Source organism: Rhineura floridana, chromosome 6, assembly GCF_030035675.1.
Source record: "Rhineura floridana isolate rRhiFlo1 chromosome 6, rRhiFlo1.hap2, whole genome shotgun sequence".
Taxonomy (NCBI): Eukaryota; Metazoa; Chordata; class Lepidosauria; order Squamata; family Rhineuridae; genus Rhineura; species Rhineura floridana.
The window spans coordinates 60,142,357-60,169,598 of record NC_084485.1 but is presented as its reverse complement, the minus strand read 5'-3'; the positions used below and the strand labels follow the sequence as shown (position 1 = coordinate 60,169,598).

At 42.8% G+C, this 27,242-nt stretch overlaps 1 long non-coding RNA gene across 1 annotated transcript in view; it reads left to right on the top strand.

Moving 5' to 3' along the window:
• The first annotated feature begins 10,585 nt into the window (after nucleotides 1–10,585).
• The window catches only part of LOC133386651 (uncharacterized), a 32,251-nt gene continuing 15,594 nt past the window's right edge, over nucleotides 10,586–27,242 (top strand). Inside the window, exon 1 of the long non-coding RNA XR_009763233.1 lies at nucleotides 10,586–10,669. This is a non-coding gene — a long non-coding RNA (uncharacterized LOC133386651). The remainder of the gene's footprint in view (nucleotides 10,670–27,242) is intronic.

Here is a 27,242-nt window from a genome sequence, read left to right as displayed (position 1 = left end):
TGTTGCCCACAAGAATCCACAGCATAAACCTTCCACCCATTGTCCATAGTAGCAACAGAGGGAAAGCAAAGCCACAGCTGACTTTTCTATCCCCAGTAGTGACAAAACTCACAGGCTTCAAGGTCGGTAAGGCTACTGTGGAGGGAAATGGGGGCAGATGTGTAGGCTTCTCCCATCTCTCAAATGCCACTGAAAGATCTAGCAAGATTAATACAATCACACTCCCTCTCTTTTTCTCTCTCCCAGAGAAGTTCATCCATAAGAGCAACCAAGGCTGATTCTGTCCCCAAAACCCAGGCCTGAACCCAGATTGAAATGGGTCCAGAAAATCAGTTTTCTCTAAGAGAAAGAGCATCTGCAGCTGAACAACCACTACCACCCACTTGATCACCTTGCCCCCCTCCAAAAAACACCCTGAGGATTAACAATTTGGCAGTAACTGGAATAAACCACTGGATCCAGGGAGTGAATTTTCATGAGTGGTCATACCACCATCTCTTTCAAAGGAGCAGGTACCATTCCATTGTGTAGGCCTCTGTATAAGGCCCTTGGGACTCTTCCCAGGCTACGCCCAACCCTGCCCTGTGCATGCGCATCTTCATTAATGACCCTGTGCAAATCTGCCATGTTTTTTTAAAAAAATCTAATAGTAACATGTGCAATTCCAAAAGTGATGAGTTTGTCATTCCCATGAAAGCACTTACCCCAGCAACGATGGCGGTGAGGAGAGTAAAAATACTTCTGCGCTTTTCTGCTTCCTTCCCCCATCTTCCACTGCCACAGCTGTCATCGCTGGGATAAGCTGCAGCCACCGCTGCTGTCACCACAGTAGTAGTAAGTGAGAAAAATTTTATTTTAAAAAAAATGCATAAACCACTGTGGGTGCTCCTTATCCTGCTCCTGTACTTGCCTGCTGCTTCCAGAAACTCTTTACACACACACAAAAAGCCACCCTAATTTTTGGAGGAAATTTGTATGACATGCTGGACATGGGCAGGCAGCATCAGCACGAAACTGTGCACATAGGGTATCAAATTTGGGGTTATGGTTACCACCATAAAGAGACTTAAGACTGGCTAATTGTAGGTTGGTAGCCACACAGGTTTTGGTGCTGGCCACCCTCAAAAAGTGTTACCTTTTGTTAAAAAAAAATACATAAATTGATTCCCCTGCACTTGCTGTGCTGCTTCCAGCAACACTACAACTGCCCCCCCCAAAGCAATGAAAACACAACCCCCCTTTTTTAAAAAAAAAACTTGGTCTGATATGCTGGGCATGGGATGTGAAGAGGCTGGTGGGCCACATTACATTTAAATTTTCAAGTGCAGGAGGAGGGGAAGGTCACAGAGAAGAAACGGAAGTTAAGTAATCCAAATCTGCAGGTAGGGAGTTTGAGGTGGATGGGAAGTGGGTGGCTCCCTCGCACAACACCTCTGCACAAGTGTGACATCACACTTGTAGGACCTCCCTCCACCATCTGGGAATTTGTACACACCAGGGTTACAACTGACTTGAAACTGGCTTAAAGACTCCAGTTCTGGTGAAGCTGATTTGATTAACAATGCCGATAGAGAGAGGAGTAAAGCAGGGCTGTCCACTAGCTCCCCTTCTATTTAACCTGTTTGTAAATAAAATAATTCTAGATCTCTCAGATAAGCAATACTTTCCCCCTTCTATCGGACTAAGGAAGGTATCAGCATTATTTTATCCTGACGATATGGTCTTACTCTCTTTAGCCCCTATTGGCCTAAGAAAGATGATGAAAAGACTATACATACTCTGCAAAACAGACAGGCTGAATATAAACTATGAGAAAACAAAAATCATGACCTTTGGTAAAAGACCAGCGAACCATCAATGGTCATTGGAAAATCATAAATTAGAACAATGCCGAACATTCAAATATTTGGGTGTGACCTTTTCAGATACCCTTTCTTGGAAATCTCATATCCACCTTATAAAGCAATTAGCAACAAAAAATGTTGGGGCAATCCTAAAATTCTATCGATCCGTAGGGGGCAATTTGATCATGCCAGCCCTAAAGATATTCGAGGCCAAAGTAATTTCTCATGTAATATACGGTGCACCGGTCAGGGGTTGGGAAGCTGCAACAATTCTAACCCTAGAGACTATTCAGACCAATTTTCTAAGGCGCCTACTTTTCCTGCCACCTGGAACGTCGGCAGCTATGCTCTGGGCGGAGACTGGTATCCCTCCAATTAGCGCCCACATACATTTAGCTCTTCTAAGATTTGTGAGAACTTTTACCTCTATGCAAGGTAAAGATCTACTAAAATGTATCTGTCACCCTTTTTCACACAAAATCTGGGGTTGTAAAATAGAAGAACTGCTGCACAGATATCATTTAACTACTCGTCAATTCTATACTATAGATACAAATAAGAGGCTTCGTGAGGTGATTTTTAATCACTCTAAATACTTAGATAGACTTACCCTACTCAACTCCCGTATAGCTCCATGGTATTGGAGATTCAAAACTGATTCTATCTGTTCCCAATATCTTTTACAGCCACTTCGCATTAACCTAAGACACGCATTTACTGCAATTCGTTTTTTTACGCTTCCAAATGCTGGCAGATTGGGCAGAATAACAAATATCCCCAAGAACCTGAGAAAATGTGTTTGTGATAATAATGAGGAGGACCTCTTGCACATTTTGCTCTACTGCCCAATATATCAAGATCTAAGGCTTCACCTTCTGCAGGAATGGTTGGTTGCAGATAGGTTGATTACGGATGACGAAAAAATAGTTTTTTTAATGTCAGATCAAAATCTTCAAGTTATGTGTAAGATAGCTCTATTTGCTCTAACAGCCCAGAAACTGAGAGCCAAATTTATTACAGAACTATCTTCCAAATAATAAACTAAGGCTAATTATAAATAAAGATAATCTATTTTAATCTATTGATTGCTCTGGTTGTTTGTGAATAATTTTAAAATTATTTTTTATCCCAACTCTCCTATTTCTTTTTTCTACATTCATATTTGTATATTTAATGTATTGAATTTGTATATTTGTGTATACCTGCGCTGGCCTATGGCCTTGCAATAAAGTATTTGAATTTGAATTTGATTAACAATGTGTCAAACCATGGTATTTTACAAGAAAGAACAGGATGCATATGCATTGTTGATAACATCATGTGTACCCAGATTCAAACTCCAGCACTGGTAACACAGTGGAAGCTGAGTAAACGGGAATGCGTACACAGCCTGAAACAGGAGAAAGTGACAGAGGAATCTATCTTGCATTTTGCGATGGGGTGTTGTCAGCCGAGAGTTTATTGTGGAATCGGTGGAATAGCAACAAATATAATTGAGAAAAGTGTAAGCCAATTTGCCAGTTGCACACATAGGAAAATCAGATCTGAATGGCCCATTGGCAACATAAGGCTCCCATCTAGAGCCACCCATACAAAAGCTTAGGAGGTAGGAAGTCTTTTCACTACCTTACAGGCTTCTCTGCAATCTAGTGCTGTGATGAGATCAAGTCCTTACTCTCTCCACCGCACTCTAGACAGTTCAACAACAGGTATTTTCTTGTCTTTTTCAACCTCTGAAACATGCGGGGGGGGGACGGGAAATTCCCTCCAGAGTGGCTGAAATGCCGGATATCTTCAAAAAAGAGCAAGAAGGAAGAACCTAGGACCTACAGACCAGTCAGTCTTAGGGCCCATCCATACCTAACCCCAAAATCCACGTTTTCCATATTCGGTTGGTGGCCTCAAGATCCATACATGTCCTCTTTGTGGTCGGATTATTGTGAAAACCCACTTATAAAGCATCCATATGTGTGGGCTTTTCTTTTCTTTTTGCTTTAGCATTGACTGCTCCCCTAAATCCACCCAACTTCAGTGATTGGTCCATAATGGTCATTAGCATTTCACACACTTTTTCAGAAGAGCACAGAAACTTTTTTTTAATTCCCACGCATGCGCAGGTTTGTGGATGTGCAAAAGGGCAACGTTAATGCCCCTCCCAAGTGCAAGCAAAATAAACATCTGTATTGTTACATGTAACATAGTGCACACTAAGGATGGGAACCTCTGGTTACTCCCGATTCCATTGAATTTGTCGAACTGAGAGGCAAATCCCTTTCCGTATTCAATTGTTTCCCACTATCTCCTGCTGTTACCATTTTGAAAGGGCTTACCTTCTGTCCAGTGCACCCACCAAATCTCTTCATGCCTCCTCCTCCCAAATTGTATTAGATCCTCCACAGCCCATCTTGGGAGAAAGCAAGAGATTATCACTCATTCAGTTTCAAGTTAGCAAAGGGAGGACCCAGATTAGTCAGTTTCAGGCTCTGGGGAGTGCACTCACACACACACACACACAGAGAGAGAGAGAGAGAGAGAGAGAGAGAGAGAGAGATCTCGCTGCCTGGAGTCGTTCCCTGATTTGGGGCTCTTTGATATGTTTGGCTCCTCTCCCAACCCCATCAGCTTTTGGGCAGGAAAAGAGACACTTTGCCTGTTGCTGGATCAACTACAAAATCAATGCCACATTAAAGTGCAAGAGGTTGCTCCTCTCCCCCCCCTTCCCCCTATCAGCCCAAGGAAGCTCAGTTAAAAACCTCTTCCTTTAAACTCTGTGTTTTCAATGAATTGTTTGTATAATATCACAAAATAGCTTTTAAGAGGAAATGTTAATTACACATTTACTTTTACATTTGATCGCAAAATGTTAAAAAAAAAAAAAAACACCAATGAGATACAATTACAGAAGCCAGAGGGAGGAAGTACCCGGTTCACTACCAGAAGCAGCAATTAACTGTAAGAAAGGAGGAGGCATGGACAGAGGGTGGGGGGAAGGAGACGGGGCTTGGCATATGATGGAGGAAGGCCCATGGACTGCCTATTGCAGGAAAGTCCGTCACATTGCATCCGAGCTCACGGACATAAATGAGATTGATTATCAATTTAGGAAAGTTTATCAGGTTTGGGGGGTTATTTCTAATGTGGATTTGTTAACGCAAAACTCCGTACTAGCTTGTAACATCATATGGTTGACGGTGAATTAATGAGGACACAAAGCAATTACACTGCAGATTATACAGTCGTATAGATGGGCCCTGACATCAATTCCCAGGAAAATTCTGCCAGATTAATCTTATCTCCTTTTTTGATTGGGTAACCTCTATGGTAGATTGTGGGAATGCTGTTGACATAAAATATCTGGAATTCAGCAAAGCGTTTAACAAAGTGCTCCATGATATTCTGATTAGCAAGCTAGCTAAATGTGGGCTGGATGGAACAACTATCAAATGGATCCACAGCTGGCTACAGAATTGTACTCAAAGAGTGCTTATCAATGGTTCCTTCTCAAAAGCAGTGAGGGTAACGAAGAAGGCTCACTTCTCTGCCACCATCACATCCTCAAGTAGCCATCTACTGGAGCTTTTCCATATTGTCAGGGGTCTTTTGACATCAACTCCAGGAAATGGAGTTTTAGACCCTTCGGAGGTTCACTGTGAATTGCTTGCTGGACACTTTGAGGGTAAAATTGCTCACCTCCATAGCAATCTTGATGCCCCATCCACATCTTCTGTAGTTCCCAGTGAAGTGTCCAGTGCAACATCTGCTGCAATGTCTTGGGAACAGTTTCAGTTGATGTGGCCTGATGATGTGGACAAGGTGCATGCGACAATACTGCTCGCAACATGTCCTCTCAACCCTTCCCCTTCTTGGCTTATTAAAGCTTGCCGAGGGGATTTGACTGAGTGTATCCAGGCTGTGGTCAATGCATCATTGTGGGAGGGAGTGGTTCCAGCCTTGCTGAAAGATGCGGTGATCCAACCACTCCTGAAAAAGTCCGCCCTGGACCCATTGGTTTGTGACAACTACCACCCGGTTGTAAATACCCCCTTTTTAGAGAAAGTAATTGAGAGGGTTGTGGTGCAGCAATTACAAGTACTCTTGGATGAAACAGATTATCTTGACCCGTTCCAGTCTGGGTTCAGGCCTGGTTATGGGACTGAATCGGCCTTGGTCACCCTGATGGATGATCTTTATCAGGAGGAAAGGGGAGTGCAACCCTGTTATTCTTACTAGATCTCTCAGAGGCTTTTGATACCATTGACCATAGTATCCTTCTGGGCTGACTTGGTGAAATGGGTATCTGAGGCACTGTTTTATAGTAGTTCTGATCCTATTTCCAGGATCATTTTCAGAGAATAGCATTGGGTGATTGTCTTTCAGCCCCATAGCAGTTGTGCTGTGGGGTGCCACAGGGTACCATTTCGTCTCCCATGCTGTTTAACATCTATTTGAAGCCCTTGGGAGCGGCCATCAGGAGATATGCAGCAAAGTGTCAGCAGTACGCTGACGATACCCAGCTCTATTTCTCTGTAACATCTTAATCAGGAGAGGCCGTGCAAGCCCTGGACTCAGTGGTGGGCTTGATGAGGGTCAATAAACTGAGTCTGAATCCTAGCAAGACAGAGGCACTGTGGTTTGGTGGTTCTCAAGTTTGGATAATTGGTCAGTTGCCTGCTTTGGATGGGGTTGTACTCCCTTTCAAAGAGTAGGTTAGTAGTTTTTGAGGGTACTCCTGCATCCATCTTTGTTGCTAGAGGCCTAGGTGACCTCAGTGGATAGGAGTGCCTTTTACCAACTTCAGCCTGTAAGATAACTGCAGCCATTTCTGGACCAGGATAGTATGACCACTGTTATCCATGCTCTGGTAATCTCCAGGCTGGATTACTGTAATGCACTCTATGTGTGGCTGCCTTGAGGTTGGTACAAAAGTTGCAGCTAGTGCAAAATGTGACGGCGAGACTGCCCATTGGAGCAGGGTATCACCAACATGTTGCCCTGCTGCTGAAAGAATTGCACTGGCTACCTTTTAGCTACCAGGCTAAGTTCAAGTTTTGGTTTACAAAGCCATATTCAGCTTGGGACCAGGATACCTGAAAGACCATCTTACCCCTTATATACCCAGTCGATCGCTATGCTCTGCAGGTGAGGGCCTCCTGCAGATACCATATTATCAGGAGGTCCGTTCTGCACAACAAAGGAAATGGACCTTTAGTGTTATGACACCTATCCTTTGGAATTCCCTCCCCTTAAATATTAGACAGGCACCATCTCTGTTATCTTTTCAGCACCTACTGAAGACCTTCCTCTTTCAACAAGCCTTTTAAGTAGAAGCCTTATCCCAGTCTGCGTCTGTGTTGGAATTGCTTTTTGAGATAGTTTTAAAGTTGTTTTTAAATATGTTTTTAAGATGTTTTGTTTTAATATGTTTTAAAGATGTTTTGTTTTAGTATGTTTGAAAAACGTTTTGTTTGAATATGTTGTAGTATTTTGTCTTTATGATGTTTTGAAGTACTTTTAGTGTTTTTGTTTGCTGCCCTGGGCTCCTTCTGGAGGAAGGGTGGGATATTAATTTAATAAATAAATAAACAAATAAATAAAATGAGCATTTTATTAATGACTTGGATGAGGAGGTGCAGGGGATGCTTATCAAATTTGCAGATGATACAAAATTGGGAGGGATAGCTAACACACTGGAAGACAGAAACAAAATTCAAAGTGATCTTGATAGACTGGAGCATTGGGTTGAAAACAACAGAATTAAATGTAACCGGGATAAGTGAAAAGTTCTACACCTAGGAAAAAGAAACCAAATACACAGTTATAAGATGGGAGATGCTTGGCTTAGTAATACTACATGTGAGAAGGATCTTGGAATTGTTGTTGATCACAACCTGAATATGAGCCAACAGTGTGATGTGGCTGCAAAAAAGTCAAATGCTATTTTAGGCTGCATTTACAGAAGTATAGTTTCCAAATCACATGAAGAATTAGTTCCCCTCTTTTCAGCACTGGTTAGGCCTCATCTTGAGTACTTCATCCGGTTCTGGACACCACACTTTAAGAAAGATGCAGACAAACTGGAACAGGTTCACAATATAGCAGCAAGGATGATTAGGGGACTGGAAACAAAGTCCTATGAGGAAAGACTGAAAGAACTGGGCATGTTTAGCCTTGAGAAGAGAAGACTGGGAGGAGATACGATAGCAGTCTTCAAGTACTTGAAAGGTTGTCACACAGAGGACGGCCAGGATCTCTTCTCCATCGTCCCAGAGTACAGGACACAGAATAATGGGCTCAAGTTACAGGAAGCCAGATTTCAACTGAACATCAGGAAAAACTCCCTAACTGTTAGAGCTGTACAACAATGGAACTAATTATCTAGGGAGGTGGTGGGCTCTCCAACACTGGAGGCCTTCAAGAGACACCTGGAAAGCCACCTGTCAGGTATGTGTTAATTTGGATTCCTGCACTGAGCAAAGGTTGGACTTGATGGCCTTATAGGCCCCTTCCAACCCTACAACTCTATGAAAGGGTAAATTGAAGCAGCTGTTTCAAATGTCAGGGAAGGTGGAAGATGAATCAATTAAAGCTGCCTGCTACAGGACTATGTGGACAAAACATAGCAAGAACCATGTGTGCATGCATAAACACCCACCGACAGTGCTATTCTTCCTGAGGCGTGGCAAGTCAATTGCAAGTCCGCTTTAGGGATGGGTAACAATTTCGATTCAGTTAGCATTTCAAGCAGTATTTATTAAATTCACAATTTCTAAAACAATATGAGAACTGAAACACAGCCATCCTTCAAAATTTGCATTGATTAGAATTTTGGGATGCAGTTTGCCAACTAATCAACGTTTACAAAAATTCATATATTAGGGGAAAGTGTGCATAAAAAATGAATACACGAGTGAAAATAACATGCAAAAAGGCATAAAAGTATGAGAAATGGCTTGCAAAAATGTGTTTAAAGAAATTTGCACTATAATGGTGGAGAATTTTCATTAGGATTTGTTTTTTTAAAATTGCAGATTGCTGCAGAAATGTAGAGAGCTGAGTTTAACACTGGAAGAATAAGAAACTGAGAGAACCAGATCTTTCCATCCTTAGTCCATTTATAGTTTTTTGCAAAGAGCCATACAAGAATAGGGCTAGGAGCTGTTCATCTGGGAGCACCTCAAATGACTGAGAGGGAATGCTGATTACAACTAAAAAGGATAGAAACCCAACCTGGAGAATCTCTAAAAAACTCAATTGGGTTAGGTAATGTATCTATTAAAACACCTAAAGTAATAAATGTAATTTTTAATATATATAATACATAAAAATATAATAACTAACAATCATAAAACATTTTTAAAACAATCATATATGGCAATAAAATATCCTTAATCCATTCCATGCATTTAGATCTTTACTAGATCTTTCCCAAACATGTTTCAAACTGTGAGAGTCTTCTTCATTTGGCACCTTGGATTTTTGTTGGCTAGATGTTACCAAGCTGTAGGCCTCTCACATTATCAAGGGTGAGTGATATAAGACTATGTATCTACAGGAGAAAACTGAGCTATTATTATAACACATTCTAACTGGATTATTTTATAGTTTACTTTAGATTTTTACCATTCATTCACCAGTCCAAATTAAAAGACTGAGCAAGATATATGGTATAGGTGAGTGTTTGTTTCTGTAGGAACAGTGGATTTATGAATATCTTTTATACACAGAGTTAAGTAATTGCAGATGGCCATATGTTTTTTCAACTTTATAGGTCAGATTTATTATCTACAAAATCTAAAAATGCCAAAGGAGCTCAGTAACATCCAGCCAACAAAAATCCAAAGTACCCACTGAAGAAGACCTTCGCAGGTTGATCTAGCACAAGATCTGAATGCATGAGAGGGAATGCTGCCACCCAGGTGCTTTTCCAGGCCTCATGTTCCATCCTGATCATATCATCACTGAGATAACATTAACACATCCTTAGGGAGTTGTACTTCCTCTCTGCCTCAAGGTGACTTATGGTCTGTTCCTTGTGCTGGTTCTCATCCGACAAGGAAAAAAGAGTTTTTGCAGCAATAGGAAGAGCAGTGGAGAGGCAGTTATTTATTCACAAGGGTGGCTATCCTTCTTATTGACTTCATTGTTGTACATTAGGAGCTTACCTGCATTTGTGGGCTCATAGCCAATGGCCTCCTGCCTGTTCAGTGCATATTTACCCTGTGCCCTCATGTGTGGAGACACTGATACTACCCTACTGAGTGAGGAAGGATTTTTTTAGCCCAGCCTTATCCAACCTGGGACCCTCCAGATGTTTTAGACTACAATTCACATCACCCCCAGCCAGCATGGCTGTCCTGTCTGTGCTGATGGGAATTGTAATCCAAAACATCTGGGGGGCACCAGGTTGGATAAGGCTGGTTTAGCCAGTACACCAGGTATGGAGAACCTTTGGCCCTCCAGATGTTGCTGAACTTTAACTACCATCAGCCCTGGGCATTGGCCATGCTTGCTGGGGCTAATGGGGGGTTGAAGTTCAGCAACATCTGGTGGACCCAAGATGCCAACTGTACATCTACAGTACACAGTTTTCATATATTGTAGGGAATAAGAGCAGAGGTAGGTAGGTAGATGGGTGGGAGGTTAGAACTAAAGACGACAGGGCTCCTGTATCTTTAATAGCTGTGAAGAAGAGAACATTTCAGCAGGTGTAGCTTATAATGCACTCAGCCATTTACTACACAACTATTAGAGCTGCAAGAGTCCTGCTCCCTTTTGCATCCAGCCATCCAAGAAATATGAGATATGTACAGAGTCCATACTTTGAGGTATGTTTTCTCCAACCCAGTTGGGTCTTCCTTGTTTAATCTGCGTGAGGTCCTTTGTCTTTGCATCTTCAATTGTGGCAATGAGCTTGATGTTCCATTTGAATGCTGGGACTGGATGTATATGAGAGTTCTGAGCAGAGTTTGGAAAAGTTACTTTTTTGAACTACAACTTCCATCAGCCCAATCCAGTGGCCATGCTGGCTGGGGCTGATGGGAGTTGTAGTTTAAAAAAGTAACTTTTCCAAGCTCTGGTTCTGAGAAGATATGTGGTGTTTTAGTTTCTCTAGGCATGAGAACAGAATGACATAATCCTACACCACCCATGATGATATGTTGTGCTGTTTGAGGTTCATAGACCATACTAATGGTGTCATGCTGTGACTAGCAGCTGAATTAGTTACTATCCTATTTGCCACTGAAGCTGTGGGCACTTCCAGTCTGTCACTGTCTTGTGGGAGAGATTCACACTGTGAACTTAGGTTTGTACAATTAAAGTGGACTGAAGGGTTCTGTTGCCCTAGCATCAGTGGAGACTGGTTCAGCAGGGCTAGTGGGGCACAGCACTCCCAATGACAATGTCACACAATTTTTTAAAACACTTCCCCTGCTCCCTCAAAAAATCTCAAAGCTGAACAAATATTTTCTGTCCCCACACACAATTGTATCATTTCTTGAACTTACAGAGGTTTGTGAAGGCATTTCTAGCAATCTCCTGTTCTCTGGCCAATCAGCTTTCTGCACCTCTCGGCTAATCCTAATCCAAAAGTGTAGCTATGGCAAAGAGGTCCCTCCCTGGACTATCTGGTTGTCATCCCTACTAGGAAGGCTTCTTCTCTGTCTGTTATGATGCTTACCTAGCTCAGCCAGCATAGCTGATTAGGAAGGAGGCAGGCTTGAATCAGACCTGCTTCAAGAACAGCCTTATGAAGTAGCCCTGGCCTGGTTCTGAACATGCTCAGTGCTGTTTCCTGCTGGGCAGATCTCTTCATAGATGACTAGAGAAGCAATGGGGAGCATTTTTCTACTTTGAGGAGCTTTTTTGTTTAGTATGTATGTGTGTGAACTCACAAGAGAGATTTCTGTAAAAAAATCTTAATTATTTTGCATTTATTTTTATGAATTGCAAAGAGAAATAGTGGGTGGCTTGTATATGTTTTGCCACAAACTCTGTATTAATCATTTCCCTGCATTCACTCATTAAACCTGGATGGAGCAAGGCGGGTTGATCTGAACCACTTGTAATTCCAGAGTATTTTTAAGAGTATTCCAGAAAAGTTGTGTGGATCTGTTCTCAACAAGCCCCTCCCCTGGCTTAAGGTTAGAATATTTTCAATTTGGAGGAATGGAGAGAAATGTTGGCGCTATTATTTCTAGTTTTATGAGTTTCGTCAGTGATTTCTAAAATGAAACATTTGGGCAGTATGCCTGCCTGGATGTGGCCCCACATCCTTCCCAAAACTTGGATGATATTTTCCCTAATCTTAGACATAACAGAGACTGATTATGATTAGTCTGGTGTGAAGTACTCTGCACATGAGCAGAGATTATTACTTTAAGATTTTCATGACTGACCAATGCTTTGCAAACAAACCCTGATGTCCCTGGCTCAAATGAAACAATTTCTGTCCATTGGTTAGAATACTTTGTCTTTTTAATTTTAAAGAAAAAAATGTTTTGGATAATGAAAAGTTAAATTGATTTTTGGGGGGCAGGAAAACTGCATGCAACTGGAAGAAGTGTTCCTCCAATTTAAAAAGTTTTTCTGTATGTGTGTTTAGTTTTTGACAATGAATGTGCAGGTGTAATTAATACATGAATACAAAAATGTAAGCCATGTATGACTTAATTTCTAAATAAGATCTATGGAGTCAATTATGTCTGGCCCTACGTGGAAGATCTATTATCCATAGATGTGCAAAGCATCACATCCTGGATGGCTGTCTCCAGACGGTGGTGCTTGAGGAGTATTATTTGGGTTCGTGGAGCCTTCAGTGTGGGGTCTCACAGGGGTCAGTTCTATCCCTTGTTCAGTTGTTTCATGTAGATGTTAGAGATACGCTTACTGTTCTGCCAGTTCCTGTGTGTCTCCACCCCTCTTTTCTGAAAACGGGGACACATGATGCTAGTCAGTCCCCACCCCTCTTTACTGTAAAACCTGGTGGGATCAGCTTGAGTGTTATTGTTTTTCAAATCAAAGAGATTTTGTAACTGATTGGCAAATCAAACTATTTCCCCTCCAGGTGTGGCCAATGGAATGTTTTGCTGTAGGCAACTAGTGTGCTCGCAGCCACAGTGGGGGGGGGATCATATGGAGATTTGGAGTGAGCTGTCAGCAATCTGCTGATGATATGCAGCTCTATCTCTCCTTTACATTTGTAGGTGTGGCAGTGGATGTGCTAGACTGATGTCTGGCCTTGGTAATGGACTGGATGAGAGCCAACAAACAAAATTAATCCAGATAAGACTGAGGCACTGTTAGTGAGTGGTTCCCTAGACCGGATGGGTGGGGCATGGCCTGCTGTAGATGGGGTTACACTCCTGAAATAACAGGTACATAGCTTGGTGGGTGTTTCTGGATTCCCTACTGTCACTCCAGACCCAGGTGGCTTCAGTTGTGCAAAGTGTCTTCCATCAGCTTCAGCTGGTGGTCCAGCTATGTCCCTGTCTGGACAGGAATAGCTTAACTTCTGTTGTCTACACTCTGGTAACCTCTAGGTTAGATTACTGCAATGAGTTATACATGGGGATGCTATTGAAGATAGTTCAGAAACTGCAGCTGGTGCAGAACAATGGCCAGACTGAGGTAAGACAGTTGGAACATACAACATCAGTTTTGACATGTTGTTGTACACCGCTCAGAGAGCTTCGGCTATGGGGCGGTATACAAATGCAATAAATAAATAATAATAAATAAATGGCTGCACTGGCTACCAGTTGGCTTCTGGGCCAAATTCAAAGTGCTGGTTTTGATCTATAAAGCCTTTTGCAGCTTAGGACCTCAAGGACTGTCTCTCCCCATGTGAACAAACTTGGACCCTGTGTTCATCATCTCAGGCCCTTCTCCGTGTGCCCCCTCTGAGGGAGGTGTGGAGGGTGGCAACACAAGAACAGGCCTTCTCAGTTGTAGTTCCCCATTTGTTGAATGCTCTCCCCAGGGTGGAACGCCTGGCACCATCATTGTCTGTTTTTAGGTGCCGGTAAAAAACATTTTTATTCACCCACACCTTTGGAGGTTAATTTTGTTTGTTTTTAGTCAGGTGGGGAGGAGTTGGGTTTTGTTTTTATGTAGTCTGTTCTAGACTACATAAAAGATCCTAAAGTATTTTATCTGTTTTTAATGTTGTAAGTCACTTAGAGTTTCAATTTAGGGGTGGGGAAGCAACTAATCAATACAATTAATAATATTTTTAGTGAGGAGACAGTGGCACATGTATAATGGCACAATTTCCAAAATAAGTACTGTACAAGTCCTATTGTGATGAAAACGGCAAGGTTAAAAATTGCAGCCCTATCAGGTCAAAATACTACAGCTGCCACTGTCTAGCACAACAAATCCACTTTAAAAAAAGAATTAGAATTCTTGTGATTTGGAAAGTGACAAGGAAAGTCACTGAAAAGTGTGTGATGAACAAATGATTAAAAACATCCCACCAGCAAATCAGGATGAATGTTCATTGTCATATAAGTGATAAATGCTTAATAATGACTAGATATAATCTAACTTTCACATCAGCCTTGTGCAAGCAAGTAAGTATGAATGTTCATTAAATAGGTCAGCTGGAGGAGGCCTAAGTGAGCAGAGTGGGAAGTCAGGGGATCAGATCTTTTGGGCTTTCCATTGACTTTATACTACCCCTTTTGCCAGCATAACATTATACCATTGCCAGAAATGGGAATAACCTGTGAGTGAGCATATGATTCCAAGTGTTGAGAATGGCCTCATACCCTTAATGTACTCAGCAGTAGGCTACAATGTGCAGCACTTTCTGACATCTCAGAAAGCATCTGTCAGCAAAGTTTCTCTGGCCAGATACCGTCTCTATATAATTCTTTTCACCTAAAGAGGAGAGAGGAAGGAAAAGCTGTCAAAAATAGCATACACAGGAAAAAAAGAGATCAGTATGGGTTACCAAACCTTATACATCTAGACTGTGTGGATCAGATGAAATTGCAACTGTAATATCGGGTCCCAAAATAAGGTTCATCTCGGCACATCCCATTCATATTCTTTCTCAAGAATAACTTTACCCAAAGCCTAAGTGCCAAGGCAAATCTGTTTCTGTCTCCATTGTATCATGCTAGTCTTTTTCTCCTGGGATCCATAATGCCCCAAATGTTGATACATTTTTAATGACTTTGTAGTCTCAAGGTGGTGGCCCCAATGGTCTCCTGCTAAGAGAGCGCTAACATTGGTTATAGGCAGGATTCCTAAAAAGAGCCAGTCACCACATTAATTCAGGAACTGAAAAGGACAGTGCATTGCATTCCATTTTCTAAAGAGGAGCAATGAAATAGTCTTTCATCTCATAATGTAGAAAACCATCCTGGGAGGTCATACCAAGAAGAGAATATTAACCCTCCTCATGACATCACTGACTTCCCCCAAAAGCAAAAAAAGAGTTCACTATCATAAAAAAATGCTATGTTGAATGTCCTGCTCCTGTAATGACACAGCCCACACAAGTTTCCCTGTCCTGGGAAATCTAGGATACCAGCCAGCAGCTCCATTTGAGAAAACATTCTGTTCCCACCAAGCCTTTCAGTGCTTATTTCCTTAGTAATCCAAAGTTATCACATTCCCCAGCAGCTAGCATACAAATGAGAACAAACTTTACCAAGGATAAAAGTGTAACTGCCTTCTTCAAAGAAAGATAGGAGCAAGGTCTGAGTTCAGTTAGCTTTGCAGCATTTGAACAGCCCCATGCCCTAAAAGGGTTGTTGCAATAGCATCATTGTTAAGTATCAGCATATAATAGTAACAGTTTAGGAGAAATGTTTCAAAAAAAGTTAATTAAGTTACTGATCCCATTTGTTCTGGCTGCATAGTCCACATGTTGGAAGTTGATTCAGAGACACAAACATGCCCACCACACCACACTGATTTTGTTTAAGGATGTGTTTGCCTTTATGGGATGTAGTACTAATTCTGCAGTTCACTTCCCTGCAAATCCCCTTATATGAGCCCATGCTGATACCCTGCACACTTGCATGAAAAGATTGATGAGGGAAATTGGATTTCAAATAGAACCCCCCCCCAATCTATTTTGTACTTCTAGACTGCAATCCTAAATACACGAACTAGGGAATAAGGCCCATAAAATATGATGAGACATACTTCTGAGTAAAGATGGATAGAATTGCACTGTAAAGCTTGCGATAGGCTTGGTGGCAGCAGTTTCTTAAACTGGATTTTGTGATTCTGACATGGCTCTTTCAGTGAAGATAAAAATGTGTCTAATGGCATGTAGGTGGCTGAAAGTAAAAGTTTGTGTCGTTACTGGTGTAAGAGTTTCAAAAAGCAGAATTCCTTTACATGTAGATTTGCCATAAAAAATAGAGTTTCCCAGCTCGTGAGTAAAGCACAATAATGCATCCAGAGTTGCAATAACAAAACTCTCCTGGGAATTTGGGATGGCCAGATACAAAAGAAGATAGGATTCCTGCATCTTAATAATTAAGCAGAGGGACTTTCAGCAGGTATAGCTTGTCAGATGACTGTACACATGAACATCATCAAATGGTCAATGTAGGAATCAAACTGATTATATTATTGGTAGTAGAAGACGGAGAAGTTCCATACTCTCTGCAAAAACCAGGAGCAGACTGTGGTACAGATCATGACCTGGTAATATCAAAAATCGGAGTAAAGCCAAAGAACAACAACAAAGCAAATAATGCCAAAATACAATTTAAATAACATCCCAGAAGAATATAAAGATCAAATAAGGAACAGATTTGAGGCTTTAAACTTAGTTGATAGAGAACCAGAAGAACTATGGACTGGTCAGAGACATTATCAGGGAAGAATGCAAGAAGACAATACCTCTAATTAAAAAGAGAGAAAGACTTCAATGGATGACTGAAGAAACACTTAAAATGGTTAAAGAGAGAAGGAAAGCAAAGCAAAGGGAGATAGAAACAGGGTTAGAACCCTAAATGCAACAATACAGTGACTAGTACATAAGGACAAAGAGAACTATTACAATAGTTACTGTATAGAAATAGAAGAGGACAACAAAAATGGTAGAACAAGAGCCCTATTGCAAAGGATTGGAGAAATTAAAGGGAAAGTTTAACCAAGAGTTGGGTTGTTGAATAATCAACAGAGGAACTCGTTAACGGACCAAGATAAAATTCACTAATAGGCCAAATAAAATTGCAGTATAAGAATGTACCTAGTCCACAGATCTTTCTATCAAACTTTAAAAAGCAGGGAAATTAGGCACCTATAGTGAATGTACCAGGGGAGCAGGAGACCTGACTTTCTGTCTGAGATATTGTACTGCCCTACAAATTTGTCAATATGCAAACACAATTTGGGTTGGTCTTTCACAGTCCAATCCACTTCCTGTGTAGCTTGGAAGAATTTGGTAACATGTGTTTGCATTTTGACAAATTTGTAGGGCAGTACAATATCTCAGAGAGGAGGTTAGAAATATGTGTTGGGTATAGGTATGTTCTTAAATCACAAGTTGTTTTTTTTGCCTATTAATGAATTTCTCTGCTTTTTAATCTAGGAAGTAAGGAATGGCTTGTCCCAAAGAATCCTGGGAAGTGTAGTCAATTAGCCCACAGTTAGCCCACAGATTTTTCTATCAAACTTTAAAAAGCAGGGAAATTGGGCAGCTAGAGTGAATACACCAGGGGAGCAGGAGACCTGACCTCCTCTCTGAGATATTGTACTGCCCTACAAATTTGTCAAAATGCAAACAAAATTTGGGTTGGTCTTTCACAGTCCAATCGACTTCCTGTGTAGCTTGGAAGAATTTGGTGCATTCTTAAACCACAAGGCTTTTTGCCTATTAGTGAATTTCTCTGCTTTTTAATCCAGGAGATAAGAAATGGGATCCTGTGCAAGTTTGCTGAGAATGGATTGATCATTTGCATGCTTATTGAGTTCAGTGGGGTTTACTCCCCTACAATCATCTTAGGATAGGTGAAACTGACCACAGGGGATGGGGAGGGGGAGTGGAGGAGGTGGGAGATGGGAGCAGGCAGGCAGGAGGGAGAGGGGAGGAGAATGGTAGGTTTGATCATTTGCATGTTTGTTGAGTTCAGTGGGATTTACTCCCATGCAATCATGCTTAGGATAGGTAAAACTGACCAGAGGGGAGGGAGGAAAAGCTGGAGTGGGCAGGGGTGGAGGAAGAAGGAAGAGGGGAGGGGAGGAAGAAGGGAGAGGGGAAAGGAGGGGAAAGGCAGGTCTGATTATTTGCATGCTTACTGAGTTCAATGGGATTAACTCCCATGCAGTCATGGTTAATAAACTGACGATGGAGGAGGAGAAGGCGGAGGGGACAGGAGAGGGAAGAAGATAGGAAGGGGAGAGGGGAGCAGAAGGAGGGAGAGGGGGAGGATGGGATTGGAAGAGGAGGGGCAAAAGAAGGGGAGGGAAAGGGCAAAAGGGAGGTGATGGGAGGAAGGAGGAGGGGAGGGCAGGTTTGATAATTTGCACGCTTATTGGGTTCAATGGGATTTACTGCCATGCAATCATGCTTAAGATAGGTAAAACTGACTGGGGGGGGAGAAGGAGAGGGAGGGGAAGGAGAGAGGAGAAAGGGGGTGGGTTTGATAATTTACATACTTTTTGAGTTCAATGGGATTTATTTCTGTGCAGTCATGTTTGGATAGGTGAAACTGACCTGGGGAGGGGATTGTGTGAGTAGGCACTGGGCAGAGCCTATGGGAAGCATCAGAATGGCATGGGGGTATTTTCAATTTAACATTGCAGAATGCAAAAAATCCACACTGGCTATAATATACAGCCACTCTTGTGGCTGTATAATAAAAGGAAGATGGAAGCAGTACTTTGAAGAACTCTTTAAAAGAGATGTGAGGATGACAGATTCATTCACGGTCCCAGGCTATGGTCTGAAGGCAGATGTGGCCAGCACCCTGCTGAAGCTAAGCAGGGTTAGGTCTGGTCAGTGCCAGGATGGGAGACTGCTTGGGAACCATATGTAAGCCACTTTGGGTTTCTATGATGAAAAGAAAGGTGGGGTATAAATGTAATATATAAATAAATAAATTCATGGAGGAATTGTATGATGAAGAACCAGAAATTTTAAAATGTGAGGTGAAAGCCACTCTTAAAATACTTGGAAGAAACAAACCACCAGGAACAGATCACATACCATTAGAGTTGCTACAAGCTACTGAGACTGAATCTGTCCAAATTTTGACAAAAATTTGTCAAGAAATATGGAAAAGAAAATAATGGCCCACAGACTGGAAGAGTTCAATATACATCCCAATTCCAAAGAAAGGGGATCCCAGGGAATGCAGTAATTATCCTTAATATCCCATGCAAGTAAAGTAATGCTCAAGATTCTACAACAAAGGCTCTTACTGTATATGGAGCAAGAAATGCCAGGTGTCCAAGCTGGATTTAGAAAAGGAAGAGGCGCTAGAGATCATATCGCAAACATACATTAGATAATGGAACAGACCAAGGAATTTCAGAGGGAAATCACCCTGTGCTTTATAGATTACAGCAAAGCCTTTGACTGTGTAGATCATGAAAAACTATGGAATGCTATAAAAGAAAGGGGGGGTACCACAGCTCTGGTTGTTCTGATGCGCAGTCTATACTCTGGACAAAAGGCTACTGTAAGGACAGAATATGGAGAAACCAATTGGTTCCCAATTGGAAAGGGTGTGAGACATGGGTGTATTTTATCACCCTATTAGTTTAATCTATGTGCAGAACATATCATACGGAAAGCGGGATTGGACCAAGATGAAGGAGATGTGAAAACTGGAGGGAGAAATATCAATAATTTAAGTTATGTAGATGATACCATACTACTAGCAGAAACCAGTAATGATTTGAAACGAATGCTGATGAAAGTTAAAGAGGAAAGCACAAAAGCAGGATTACACCTGAACATCAAGAAGACTAAAGTAATGACAACAGAAGCTATGTAACTTTAAAGTTGACAACGAGGACATTGAACTTGTCAAGGATTATCAATAGCTTGGCACAATCATTAACCAAAATGGAGACAATAGTCAAGAAATCAGAAGGCTAGGACTGGGGAGGGCAGCTATGATAGAACTAGCAAAGGTCCTCAGATGCATAGATGTATCACTCAACACTAAAGTCAGGATCATTCAGTCCATGGTATTCCTGATCCCTATGTATCGATGTGAAAGTTGGACAGTGGAAAAAGCAGATAAGAGAAAAATCAACTCATTTGAAATGTGGTGTTGGAGGAGAGCTTTGTGCATACCATGGAGTGTGAAAAAGACCAATAATTGGGTGTTAGAACAAATTAAACCAGAACTATCACTAGAAGCCAAAATGATGAAACTGAGGTTATCATACTTTGGACACATCATGAGAAGACATGATTCACTAGAAAAGACCATAATGATGGGAAAACAGAAGGGAGTAGAAAAAGAGGAAGACCAAACAAGAGATGGATTGATTCCATAAAGGAAGCCACAGATCTGAACTTACAAGAACTGAACAGGGTGGTTTATAACAGATGCTACTGGAGGCCACTGATTGATAGGGTTGCCATAAATCGTAATCGACTTGAAGGCATATAACAACAATAGCTTGTCATGGACCTTCAAAGGTACTGGAGCCTTGTCCTCTTTTGTATCTGGTCACCCCATTGGGGATTAAATGAAACATGCTGCACAGAGAGCTTCCAGTAAGAAAGCTATGAAAAAGAGTTATGAGGTCATGATGACTTAAAAAAAAAAAGGGAAAATAAGTCTGACCTCTCTTCCAGCACTCTGGGATGACAAGTGGCTGGCCAAATTCCATTCTTGATTAAAGTGGTAGGAAAAGTACCCTTCCATCAAGTATGCAGACAGACTGTCAACTTCCTTTCATGCTTCTGGTCACAGAGAATTTGATCTTCAGTGAGCATGGTAAGGGATACTTTGCCAACACTATTTGGTCTCTCCTTTCCATATTAGCACTAGCAGCAGTAGTCTTCCAATTATTCAGTCTTAATGTCCGAAATTAGTATAGTATTTTGGAACTAAACTTCAAAGTGTACATTTGGAGGTAATAGCAACATTTCAAACTTAGAAGTATCAAACGTTTGTATTTCTCAGTTGAGTCTAAGTGCGAACTTAAAAAAAAACAAATTACAACCTCAGTTGTTGGAGTACAGTGATATCACATAGGGAAACTTGATTGACTACATGAACCTGTACATACGTGTGTGTGTGCATGTGTGCGTGCGTGTGTGTGTGTGTGAGTGAGAGAGAGAGAAATGGCCCTTGACTAACTGAAATTACACAGTGAAAGAAACTCTTCCAATTTTTTAAAAAAGGAAAAACAACAATAGCGATCAACAGTTAAGAAAAAAATCTGTGAAAGAGTGGAACAAAGCAATGTTTCCATGGATTTTTTCACCAGTTTCCCTAAAGTGGCAACTTTTGCACAGATCAAATTGGCTGCAGCAGTAATATCCTGTTGGGAAATTATGGCAATTAATGATCCATCAACACAATTAGTATCTCATATTTGGTTCTACTCCAGTTAATATGCTCAAGTGCAATGCATCATCTTCACCTCCTAGAAGACACTTTTGGCATTAAACTTTGTTTCCATTGGGCAAGGCTATATATACGAAAGGTAGAAAACCCAGTCTCCCATCTCTTTAGCCACAACTATTACTGCTTTTGAATAATGCTAGACAAAAGAGTTTAATCTAATTGGGGTTTTTTTAACTTCAGACTCTTAAAAATGACGGTCTAATTCTCTCCTAGATGAATGGAGCAGAACTATTCAATTGTTGCCTACACTCTTGTAGAAATGGTTGCACAATGTCATACTTCATAAGCTTACAGCAAAGTGATGTGTGTAACTGTTGGAATAGCCAAGTCTTAAGCAGCCATGTGGATCAGGCAGCTAGAACAGACAGGATTATGCTAGTCCTTCCATCCAGCACTGTTTCTACCTTCTGACCTGCTGTAATCCCAGAACTTGCTACTTTCATAATATTGCGTAAAGAGGTCAACCTGTCAATCTTTTGTCAGTGGCATTTAACAACCAGACTAATGGGGCAAGTGTTGGGGAATAAATTGTGATGATAAATTCCCTAATATGTTCCAAGTTTTTAAACATTTCAGACTCCTTCCTCTAAAATCTTATATTTTTCTTACTAAGCAAAACATGCAGTTATGGTTTCTGGTGCCGGAGGCTGCTGTTCAACAGCACAATATGTGTTTCAGGCCTACTTATTTAAAAAATATATCTTCCAATCAGTTTGGAAAAGACCTCTACAAGCAAGTTTATCTTACGGAGCGCCTTCAAGGCCACCAATTATGCCGCCCGACAAGATCAGCCATACAAGGCCTTCTCTCAATCCCGTCGACAAACCAGCTAGATTGGCGGGTACAAGAGAGAGGGCATTCTCAGTGGTGGCCCCCACCCTCTGGAACTCCCTCCCACAAGATCTTCGGCACGCCTCTTCCCTAAATGCATTCCGTAAAGCCTTAAAGACCTGGCTCTTTCAACAGGCCTTTGGGATCTCCGTGGAGGGTTAATTGCTAAGACTGAAATGCCTCCTACCCTGTTTTAATATTGCTGCTGTATTGTTCTTATATTGTTTTTATATTGTATTATTGTATTTTATCTTATTGTGTTTTAACTGTTTTGTACGTCGCCTAGAGTGGCCTCTGGCCAGATAGGCAACACAGAAATTAAATTTATTATTATTATTTATTATAAGGTAATCCTTTAAATCTCTCCTTTAAATCTTCACCGGAGTTGGCTGCAGAGACCTTGTCCAAGTGCCTGGAATCCGTGAGTGGGTGGATGGGAAGAAACAGGCTGAAGCTCAATCCTGATAAGACCGAGGTGCTACTTGTGGGTGACAGGGGAAAGTTGGGTGTTGCTGACCTGAATCTTAATGGGGTAAGATTACCCCTGAGGGATCAGGTCCGCAGCCTCGGGGTTGTTCTTGATTCCAAGCTGTCCATGGAGGCTCAGATTTCGGCAGTGAGCCAGGCAGCTTGGTATCAACTACACCTCATACGGAGGTTGCAACCCTACCTCCCTATTCATCAGCTCCCACTGGTGGTACATGCCCTGGTCACCTCTCGATTAGACTACTGCAATGCGCTCTACGTGGGGTTACCCTTGAAAACGGTCCGGAAACTACAACTGGTGCAGAATGTGGCGGCACGCCTGCTTACAAACAGCCGCCGCCGTGATCACATCACGCCGGTGTTCATTCATCTACATTGGCTTCCAGTTGTTTTCCGGGCCCAATTCAAGGTGTTGGTCTTAACCTTTAAATCCCTATACGGTCTCGGCCCAGTTTACCTGAAGGAGCACCTCCAGTACCACCAACTAAGCCGCCCGACCAGATCAGCCACACAGGGCCTTCTCTCCGTCCCACCAACGAAAACAGCTAGGTTGGTGGGGACTAGAGAGAGGGCATTCTCAGTGGCAGCCCCCACTCTCTGGAACTCCCTCCGTTCGATCTTTGCCATGCCCCTTCCCTAGATACATTTTGCCGAGCCTTGAAAACATGGCTCTTTGGACAGGCCTTTGGGATCCCCGGGGTGGGCTAATTTCTTTATATTGTTTTAAAACTGTCTATTGATGGCCCTAAACTGTTCTGTACTGCTGCTTTTAAAATGATTATTGTTGACTGCACTGTATTTTATTATGTATTTATATTGTATTTGAACTTTAATGTTGTACGTCGCCTAGAGTGGTTTCGGCCAGATAGGCGACACAAAAATTAAATTTATTATTATTATTAATGGAGGGTTCCTCTCTGCTAACCTAAAAAGGTAACAGCTGAAATAGTTACTGCTTTTATTGAAAGGCATCAGTATAGGTGTGAGTTGAGAAAGCAACACAGGCCAGGGTAGCCAGCAAAGATTCATTGGAAGATTATTTGCATTTGGGGTTTCATGGTCAACATGTGCCATGTCTGTTTCCATGTCTGTGCTGTGCATACTTACCTGTTCCTCCTGTGTGTAAGGATCATTTATCTTACCTATTGCAAAATGGAGGTTTAAGGGAATGGCTGTAGCTCAGTGGCAGAGCATCTGCTTGCCATGCAAAAGGACCCAGGTTCAATCCTTGGCATCTCCAGGTAGGACTGGAAATGGCCCCTGTCTGAGATGCTACAGAGCCACTGCCAGTCAGTGTAGACAACAGTGGATCAACTGACCTATGAGGCAGCTTGTTATCTAAACCAGTTTGCCCAAGTGAGAGGTGGGGGGGGGAGACTGGAGGAAATTAACTGAACTTTAAAGTTTGGTCAACTGACTTCCTATCCAAAAGCCCCATTTTTTCTGTCTGCCTCTTTGTGTGAGCTGTGTGTATGAGTCAGTAGCAGGTAATCCTCCACTATCTTACCAACCATGACAGGTAAATCATATCTTCATGTTCAGAGACAGTATAACTGTTTGTTAGTAGTTCTGTGACACTTCCCCAGTGTTGCCACATTATTGCCATCTGGGGGGACACTTATCCTGCTTTTATTGCATTGTAGTGCAACTCCCCCACCCACCCCAAAGAAACCATTTGTGGTATGAGAAATTACAGGATTTCAGCAGGAAGCTACGGGGCATGCACTGATTAGAAATGAAGCAGTGTGTCCACCCCAAAAAGGTTTTGCAGACACAAACAGGATTGAAAGCAAGATCATGTATAACTGCCCCAATACTGTTATGAGCACCTAAATGCATAATGAAAAGGATGTCAGCACTCCCTCCTCCCATGTTGCAATGTGCTGTGCTACTGTTCAGGGTTCTAGTCAACATGTCATGCTTTTTTTCAGCATACTCCATTCCACCACCACCACCAGGTTTTCCCCCCACCACTAGATACTCAGCATTCCATGGCCACTCGGCATGTTCAGTCTTCTTCATTAGGCTGTTTTTGCGCTCTTTCCTCTCTTGGGGTTTTTTCTGAAGATTTTTGTGTTTATTCAGTACATATTTCCCTGAGCATGTTGATTCCTCCCTGTTGTGTGTGGATGATGCAGTTTTGGCTACATAAGGATCCACAACTGGCGAATGAATTTGTTGTTAATATATAGGATCCCAAAATGATAGCAAAGGGAGATATATGAGAGTGTTTTGTATCATTTCCAAAATCCAGACATCTTTTTAGATCAGTCTGAAGGGCAGGGAAACTGTTTATAGAAAGGTATATTGCTATTTACAGACTTGAATCAGGAGGTTCTAAATGCCACCAAGACTAAATTGGGGAGGGGTTTATAAGAAGAAAGTATCAAGAATAGCAGCCAAGGCTGCCTGCCAGCTGCATTCTCAACACTTGGGCTGTTGGAAGCGTGTGTGGCAGGCAGAGAAGTGTCTGTGAGGTAGCTGCAATTGCATGCCCTTAAGTAAACTTTCAAAAGAGTGGTGCAAGAAGACTAGGTCAATGACCATAACATGAACTTCTTCTGTGACAAATTAAGATCACAATTCTAACACCACCACCACCATATAGGGGGTTAGTGTAGCATGTTAGCACTTCTTTCCAGAAAAGATGCTGGTGGACAGAAGCACCACCACTAGTACCCTTCATCACTTGCAGATTGGAGTGTGCGGAAGACTGGTGTTTGAAGTGGGATTGTATTTCCTGGAAGAGGTATGTCTGCATAAAAAGGTGGATGAAATAGCAACACTCCTGGAACAGATGAAGCTGATGCTACCCCAGCCAAAAGAAGGTCTGGTTGTAAATATGGAGGCCTTGAGGCTGCAGAACCAGCTTTGGAGAGAGTTCTTGTATCAGCAAGGCCAGCAGATCTGTGAAGGCCTTAGAACAACTGTGATTGTCACTGTGAAGGTCTCCCACATGTCAAAGGCTCTAGAGTCTCCAATGGAGGACGTAAGCACCTTGCCTTACTAGCCACTATAAGCCAGCTGGAGAGCACCCAAACTGGGGTGACTGAGAATCAGGGCCAGCCCCAGGCATGCCGGGGTCCTTGGGCACCAGTCTGCCCTGGGCCCTGGCACATGCACGCACGGCCCACCTACCTACCAGGCGGGCGGAGGAGCCGGAGGTCGGGTGGAAGGTCAAGCGAGCGAGCAGGGGGAAGAGGGCAAGCGAGGGAGCCGGTGGGGGGAGGGAGAGCAAGGGAGCCAGCAGTGGTGGAGGGCGAGTGAGAAAGCGAGCAGGCGCGGGGGGGAGAGCAAGCTAGTGGGCACACGTGGGCTGGTGAACAGGCAGGTAGTTTCCTCCCTGCGATCCAGCAGGGAGCCTGCTGCGGAAGGGGAGCGCTACTCCCCCACCAGAACACGAGGGCCTCAGGATGGCAAGAGAGAGAGCAGGCGGGGGGCAGGATGGTAGGGAGAGAGGGTGAGCGAGCAGGCGGGGGAATGGCGAGCAGATGGGGAGGGCGAGTGAGGGAGCAGGAGAGAGCAGGCATGGGCGGGCCGGCAAGCAGGTGGGCAGCTCCCTCCCTGTGATCTGCAGCAGAGAGCTTGTCACAGAAGGGGAGCTCTACTCTCCCACCATAACGAGGGGCCCTTCAGGGGGCCCTGTGGGCTGCGGGGCCCTCAGCCAGAGCCCAACCTGGCCACCCTTTGGAGCCGGCCCTGCTGAGGATAACCTGAGAGTGGATGGGCAGCAAGAGAGCTTGGATTATGAAGAGCGGCAGTCAGTGGCAGCTGGTGGCTCTATGTCAGTGGGGCAGTGGAATCCACTCTGGGTTTCAGTCTGAATTTTCAAGGAGCTGTCTAAGGTGCTTCTGCACTTTGGGCAGCTCCTTGAAAGTTTGGACTAAAACCCAGAGTGGATTCCACTGCCTCACTGGTATGGAGCTACCAGCTGCCACTGGTTGCAGTCCATAGTCCCTGCTGCCTTGCCCCTTTTCCTCACAGGCGGCAGCAGCAGCGGCAGCATACCTACTTGGAAGTTAGGGTTGTGGCTGCACCCCACCAGGCAAGCCTCTTCTGCTTAAACTGTTACACCATCATGACTACTGGAATAAAATAGCACTGGCTTCTGCTGCCCTCATCCATTTACCAGGGAATAAACACCACTTTGTTGTCGAAAGGACAATATATTGTTGTGCGACACCCCAGTCTCCAAGCGGTGCAAAACTTCCAGGGGTTCCATACTTACCTAGGGTTTGGTTTCCTTGGAAAGACAGTCAGTGGAGAGTGTGGTGTCTTTTGGGATATATGGCTTTTATTTACACATATTCACAACCTGAGCATAAGACAGAGGGGTTCACAGCATTAATAGTCCATAAGATCTTGCTCCCCATTGCCCATAGTTTTGGGAGTCCAGACACAGAACAGGCTTCTCTGTGTGTCTTTTCAGCTTTCCTCCAAGATGAGACTCAAAGACAAAAGCCTCTCCTTGGCTCCAAGATCGGGGAGGAGGGCCTTTCCCTTGAAAAGAGTTCCA